Source organism: Vigna radiata, chromosome 1 (genome assembly GCF_000741045.1).
Source record: "Vigna radiata var. radiata cultivar VC1973A chromosome 1, Vradiata_ver6, whole genome shotgun sequence".
Classification (NCBI taxonomy): domain Eukaryota; kingdom Viridiplantae; phylum Streptophyta; class Magnoliopsida; order Fabales; family Fabaceae; genus Vigna; species Vigna radiata.
Genome location: NC_028351.1, coordinates 338,678 through 346,720, shown reverse-complemented (window position 1 = coordinate 346,720; position 8,043 = coordinate 338,678).

Here is an 8,043-nt window from a genome sequence, read left to right as displayed (position 1 = left end):
AGTTTTCAATTCTTTCCTAAGTTTTTTTTTCCTTCGACATTGTACTTTTGTCATTTTACTTGGTTGGAAGAAAATCATTATTTTGACATATATGAACAAGATCGAGATGGATACTGTGGTAATAATATTTGTACTTGGGACATATTAGCCACTGGACCATGTCGCAGTGATAAAGATCCTCAACTCTGCTATGGATGGAATCCACCCTCTGCAGTGCAACAAAGTAACAACACTTTACTTGTATGATCTTTTATGGACAAGATTCAACAATAATCCTTTACTCTACTCTATGTAATATGTTTTTACGTATGAATAAACAAATAATATACTTTTACACTTATCATGGTCTCTTTTTCATCTCTTGTCCATTTAAATCTTATGCTTTATTTTAATTGCTTTTGTAAGTAGTTGAGTAGCTTAATCACACAAATTAATTTTATAAAATTTAATTACGTTTAAAGGTTTATTTTTTAAAATGGTATTAAAATAATGATTTATCGTTAGTCATAGAAAAATTTATTGTTTATTATCGAAATATCTATTAATATTGATTATACGTTAAAGATATGTTTGGGAATGTTAGAAATTTCTTGTCAACTTCTTAACAGAATAGGTATCAAAATTATGAATTAGACTTTATTTTAGCGAAATTTATTGTTTGTTGGATTTTTTGCTTGATTATCGAACAATCAATTAATGTTTTATCTCACTCTTGATATGTATATGTTTTGAAGAGAAAAAATATTAAAAGTCTTACATCAATTAGAATTATAATTGAATGCAAGTTTAATTGTATAAACTGTACCAATGATCTATGAGAATTATTTTTTTTCTTAAAAAAAATCATAAACACTTATTTTATTAAATTTAAAAGTAAATTCAAACACTTTGTAGTTAAATTTTTCTAATTAATTGGTTAGTATTGTAAACCAAAAGTTTTCAAACTTGTTTTTGGTAAAATCTATTATTAAGGAAGAATTGAATATAATTCAAGTTTAATAAGTTAGTATAAAAAGTAAAGATTATTATAATTATTTTCAAACATAGTTTTCCTTTTAAATGTTTTCTTTAATTAAGTGTTTAATCTACTATGTATACCGTCACTCCTAAGTAATTTAATCACTATTTAAAAAAAATTTAAACATTATTCAACTCACTTCGTCCTTATAGTATTTTCTTATGTTTCAAATTTAATAACGTTATTTTATGTTGTGATCGTATATATTTGTCTTTTCGTGTTAAGAAATTTAAGATTTTATAATTTATATAAAATGACAAATTTCTTTTATTACTTAATATAATTATATATATATATATATATATATATATATATATATATATATATATATATATATATATGTGTGTGTGTGTGAGACGAGGGACAAGATAACAATCAAGTCACACACTTAATCAAAACAATTAAGAATTAATTGAAAAAGATAAAAATTTTGAATAGCCAAGAGGCCAAAAAGATTTAATAAGGAATTAATTAAAAATATCAAAATTTAAGAAAAATTTGAAACTAAATTATTATTTTAATTGTTTATTCTCATGAATGAACAAGTAATAAACTTTTACACATATCATGACTCTTTTCCATCTCATATCCATCCAATTTTAATTGCTTTTGACAAGTGGTTGAGTAGTTGAATCACTGACTTAAAAACTCAAACACTTTTCATAAATTGGTTTTGTAATGTATTTTATTCTTTATTAGATTTAATTTCTTCTTGTTTTCATCGAACGACACACCTAAAATACATATGTCTTGAAGGCAAAAAAATATTAAAAGTTTTATATACACTAAATATTAAATTAATTTACAATATATTTATACAACTGAATACAAATCTAATCATACAAACTCTACCAATGATTTATTCGTAATGTTCAATGACTATAAATCCGACTTATGTTAGTATATGAATATGTAGGATTGCAAATATCGTTGATTACCATTTGTCGGGTTGAAGACATTTGAAATATCTGAAACTTGTGTAGCAGTTAATTTCAACCATAATAAATACTGTCTCATTTTATTACAACACAGGAAACTAAAAATAAAAGAGAATAAGAATCCATTAACGTCACTTTCATGGAGAGGAAATTAAGGTAAAAGTGAACTATGATATTTTAACAACATTTGAAGAAGAGTTATTAAAAATAGATTTATCAGAGTTTAAATATACACATATAAAACAAAAAAATATAAATAAAAAATTAAAAAATAAATTTAAAAGTAAAATAATATTCATGACAAAATAAATATAAATAAAAAATTAAAAAATAAAATAAAATAAAATAAATATAAAAATAAAATAATTTTCATACACATATAATAATAACATAACTATAAATAAAATTAAAACTAATAATATCAAAAATAAAATAAAATAAATATTAAAAAAAATCAATTAAAAAAACATGTATTGTTATACTATTTAGTTTAAAAGCTACTACAATTTAGTTTAAAATTAGTACAATTCAGTTTAAAATTACTATAGTTAGTAGTTCAGTTCAGTTTATATTGTAATTTAGTACAATTTAGTATAGTTCAGTTCAGTGCAGTTTGATAAAACAAAAAACAGTTCAGTTTATTTGAACTGTTTTACAGTTCAGTTTATCTGAACTATTTTACAGTTTAGTTCAGTTTAGACAAATTAGTTTTTAGTTCAGTATAGATTTTAGTATTACAATGCAGTTCAATTCTATTTATCCACCCCTTGATAGAAGCGGAGGATGATCCCCTAACAAAGCTCGTGACAAAATTACCCATGTTGTCTAAAGGACTAGTAGAATTATAATCGAAAATTTGAGAGTATTTGGCCTCTAGTGCCATGTGCAAGTATATATCAAATTAAATGATGCACTAGAGGTCATTGAGGGAGACAAGATGTTGAATATTTCAATCCTTAAATTTGGTGCATGTAAGATAGTCAATTTTGTCTTACATATTATTTTGATTTAGATTGTTAGTTTCTAGAATGTATTTCAATTCGGCAATAATCTATTATCACTTGTTATAATCGATTATTTTCGCATTGGTTTTGAGTTTTCTTTCGGGAATAATTGATTATATGAGATGATAAACGATTATCCCTTCATGTGTGATGATTCTTCAAGTTTGATGTGTTAGGGCCAATGAGATAATCGATTATCTTAAGTGATAATCAATTATCATAGTCTAATTTGTGTAAACGTGAACTTCGCATGAATAATCAATTATCTCTTATGATAATTGATTATCCCAGGACATTTTTGTTAAAAACGGTAAATTTGATGAAGAATGGACATTGATTAAGTTTGAGGAGCTGTGGAATTGAATGATATTTAGAGAATAAGATTGATGGTTATGTTTAGGGTCAGGTTTGATATATGGTTGAGATTGGAGCATGAGTGAGTGATAGAATGTATCTGAGTGTGTGATTGTTGAACATAAGAGTAGGGGACAAGTCTACTTGTTGTACCTAGTAAATCTTGAGACTCTCTGCAAATAGGTATTCCCTTTGACATTGGTTGTTGAAAAGGGTGACTCTCTTTGGCATTGGTTGTTGAAAAGAGAGTGATGTTCTCTTTGGAAAATGTTTGTAGAAAGGAGAATGATATTCCAGTGTTGAATCTTCTTTGATGGGGGATAGATGTTCCACCTTGTGTAATAGGGGAACAAGTCCAAAGCCAAAAGAGGGATGGCTCGAATATGCCTGTAGGGGAGGCTATAGGTGGGCTGTAGCAAGGCTACAAGTGGGTGAGGTAGGGTACAGGAGTGTGACTGAGTCTTGTCATGATAAATTTATGGTTTGGTGATATTTATGTCATGATTGGGATAATCATCATGGTGTATCTATAATGATGATTATGGTATTGAAAATGCTTAACATTATGCTATATTGATAGTGGTGTCATTATAACGGATATAGTAAGTAGTTAGCATATGTGCTAATGAGTGGATTGACCAAGGATTTGTGTGTGAGATGTTAATGATCACATCAATGATCAAGGATCGAGGATCGAGGATCAAGAAGCGAGGACCGAGTAATTCGTTATGATTGAATTGTTTATGTAGGCGTATTAGGTCTTATATTGTTTGTACTACTATGTATGGGATGGTTGTTTATGACTGATATAATCACTGTGTTTATATCATATAATTATGATTATTTTAATGGTAGCTTAATTTAGACATGTTTGTGTTATGTGTTATGAATGATGTTATCGACCATGATCGTATAATGTGTTATACGTGATCAAATGATGTCACAGATGTCACTAGTGCAAAAACGTTATTTAACGTCACCCCTTAGACGTCGATTAAGGGTAAGCTCGACGTATATTGATGACCGGTGGCATTTTCGTAAATAAGTTGGCCATATAGACGTCAGTTAAAAGGTGCCCCGACGTTTATAATATTTTAGACGTCGGGTCCCCTCCTAACTGACGTCTATATGTCTGACAGGTGGGTGAAAAGTCATTTCTTTCAGTCATATAGACGTCCGTTAGGAGGGGACCTAACGTCTATATGGCGGAAATTAATGGCTATTCACCGACCTGTCATATATATAGACGTCAGTTGGGAGAGCCCCGACTTCTAAAGCACTTTAGACGTCTGTTGTTCTGGGACCCGACGTCTAAACCCTAAATCCAGAAATTTAAAAAGTCACTTTTTGACTCCATTTAGACGTCTGATCCCGCCACTCCGACTTCTAAAGCACTTTAGACGTCTGTTGTTCTGGGAACCGACGTCTAAACCCTAAATCTAGAAATTTAAAAAGTTACTTTTTGACCCCATTTAGACGTCTGATCCCGCCACTCCAACTTCTAAAACACTTTAGACGTGTGTTGTAAGGGAAACCAACGTCTAAATGTCTGCATTAAAACACTACGAACACGGGGCAGTAGTTACGCACACTCATTGTTCATCATTTTCCTCGCGTTTTCTCTGTACAAGCTACGTTTTTCAGGTTCGTTTTCTCACTTTTGTACCGTTTAAAATTAATTTTACTCCGATTACATTACGCTTTGATGAATTATTTTTCATTTGAACCGATTAAAATGCGTTTACATTGTGTTTTTGTGCAGTTTTGCTCATGTCCTTAGGCAGCGTTCTTGGACGGTGATTTCTTGCATTTTGCACTCCTCCAATTCCCTCCACTACATTATCAAAATCGTCCAATACAAAATAAGAACATACAATCCATTCTCTTCAACTAAAATATAAAGTTGTAAACTCGAATCACCAAGCGGAGAAAAATCCTATCAAATACGACGACATTTTAGACGTCTGATCTATAGAGTCCGACGTCTATGTAGACATTTGACCTATATAGTCCGACGTCTATATAGACGTTGGTTCAAGATCTGACATTAAAAGTCTAAAATAATCGACATTAAACCGTGTTTTTTCACTAGTGACATGACAAATTTGAGAGATGAAGTGGGATAAACTTAGAATTTTCTTTCAAAGTTAATATTTAAACTTTGAGACAATGAAATGAGAGTTCTATATTTCTTTCGTTATTTTTACTATTTAAGAATAATGTAACTAGATAAGAATTTTGAGACTATTATATTTTGAAATAAGTATGCAGGTTTAATTATTCAGGTTTTTGAAAAGTATGTTTCTATGTGATAAAAATTAAAATTTGATTGGTTTTTGTATATTTTCTTAATAAAATGTTATGAAATTAAGTAATATGATTATTTTGTATATTTTCAATTTCAGCAATCATTTGTATTGGAAATTATTCTGTATATTTTCGATTATTTTGTATAGTTTTAATGTATGTAAATAATTTTCTTAAGGTACACAATTAAAGCAAAAGCAATTAATACAATTAATACGCCTAGTAACTAATACTATTATTTAAAAAGCAATTGTCTGTAATTAATGTAGCATCTATTCTTTGTAATAAAGGAAATAATAAGTTAATATAGATTTTCATTTTCAACATTTTAAAACAGTATATTTATCTTTTTTTATTAAATTTGAAATACGCCAATGCCAAATAAGTAATAAATTAATAAAAAATAACAATTATACTATAATATGATTATTTTGTATATTTATGGAGCTCATTGGATCACAAATTGTATACGACGTGTAACCTTTGTTGTAATTCATCCGTATCAGAGTTAACACTAAAAAAGAAAATAAATCTAAAAAATAACTTTTAAAAAGTTTTAAGTGTTATGATAAGTCAAATATCAATTAGTATATTTCATATAATATTATTATTATTTACCTTTAGGGGTTTAATCTAAATAAGAAATCATAAAAATATTAAAAGAGTATTAAATTATTCTTAAATATACAAATTGACATAACTTTTAAAAAATTATAAGTGATATGATGATTCAAATATCAATTAGTATATTTGTTATAATATTAATATTATTGAAGATGTTACCTTAATTAAGGAATTTGATTTAAACAAGAAAAAGTAAAAATATTAAAAGAATAATAAATTATTCTTAAATACATAATTTGACATATATGCATATACATGCAGTATATATATGTATGTTTATCATAGTTTGTATCCATGAAAGTGGTAAAGTTTACATTAGAAGAATGATGTCGAGAATTACAGCAGTAGATTGTTTGTTTTTAGCAATATTTGTTGGAGTGCAATTGAAGTGTAGTGAGAGTGCTGTTCCTGTTTTTCCGACCAAAGTAACAGTTCAAATAACGAATCGCTTAAGCCAGAGAGCTTTGGCTGTTCATTGCAAAGACAAGGATACTGATCTTGGGCCGCATCAACTCAAAGTTGGTGAAATATATAGTTTTCAATTCTTTCTCCCTACGACATTGTACTTTTGTCATTTTACTTGGTTGGAAGGAGATCATTATTTTGACATATATGTCCAAGATCGAGATGGAAACTGCACTGGTAATACTTGTCTTTGGGAGATATCTGCCACGGGACCATGCCGCACAAATAGACTTCCTCCACTGTGCTTTGGATGGAATCCACCTTCTGCAGTGCAACAAAGTAATAACACTTTACTTGTATGACTTTTAAAGGAGAAGATTCAACAATAATCCTTCACTCCTTTTCTCATGAATAAACAAATATAATATACTTTTACACATATCATGCTCTCTTTTCCATCTCTTGTCCATTTAAATCTTATGCTTTATTTTAATTGCTTTTGGTAAGTAGTTCAATAGCTTAATCACACAAATTAATTTGGTAAAATACAGTTATGTTTAAAAATTTATTTTTTAAAAGGATATTAAAATAATGATTTGTCGTTAGTCATAGAAAATTTTGTTATTTATTATCGATTCGATTAATGTCAATTATAGGTTAAGATATGTTTTAGGAGTGTATTAGAAATTTCATATCAACTTCGTAATATAGTAGGCATCAAAATTATGAATTAGATTTTATTCTAACGAAAATCGTTGTTTATTGAATCTTTTGTTTGATTATTGAACAATCCATTAAAGAAAAAGTGTTAAAAATCTCCATACGTATATTATTGGATGCAAATTTAATTGTACAAACTGTACCAATGATTTATGAGAGTTATCCTTTTTCTTATAAAGAAATCATAAACACTTGTTCTATTAGATTAAAAGTGAATTCAAACATTTATAGTTAAAGTCGTCTAACGAATTTGTTAGTACTTAAACCAAAAGTTTTTAAATTTCTTTTTGGTAGAATCTATTATTAAGGGAAAATTGGATGTGATTCAGGTTTAATAAACTAGTATAAAAAGTGTAGATTGTTATAATTATTTTCAAACAATGATTTCTTTTTAAATGCTTTTTTCAACTAAGTGCTTAACCTACTATGCATAACTCCTAAGTACTTTAATCACTTTTTACAAAAAAAAAAAAAATTAAAACATTATTCAACTTCCTTAGTCCTTATAGTACTTTTTATGTTTCGAATTTCATAAAGAAAAAGTGTTAAAAGTCTTAAAATGACTAGAATTAAAATCAATTTACAACAATACGTATATTATTGAATGCAAATTTACGATCGCGGTTGTTTTTCACTATACGTCGCGGTTTATGAACCGCGGCATATTCAGCCG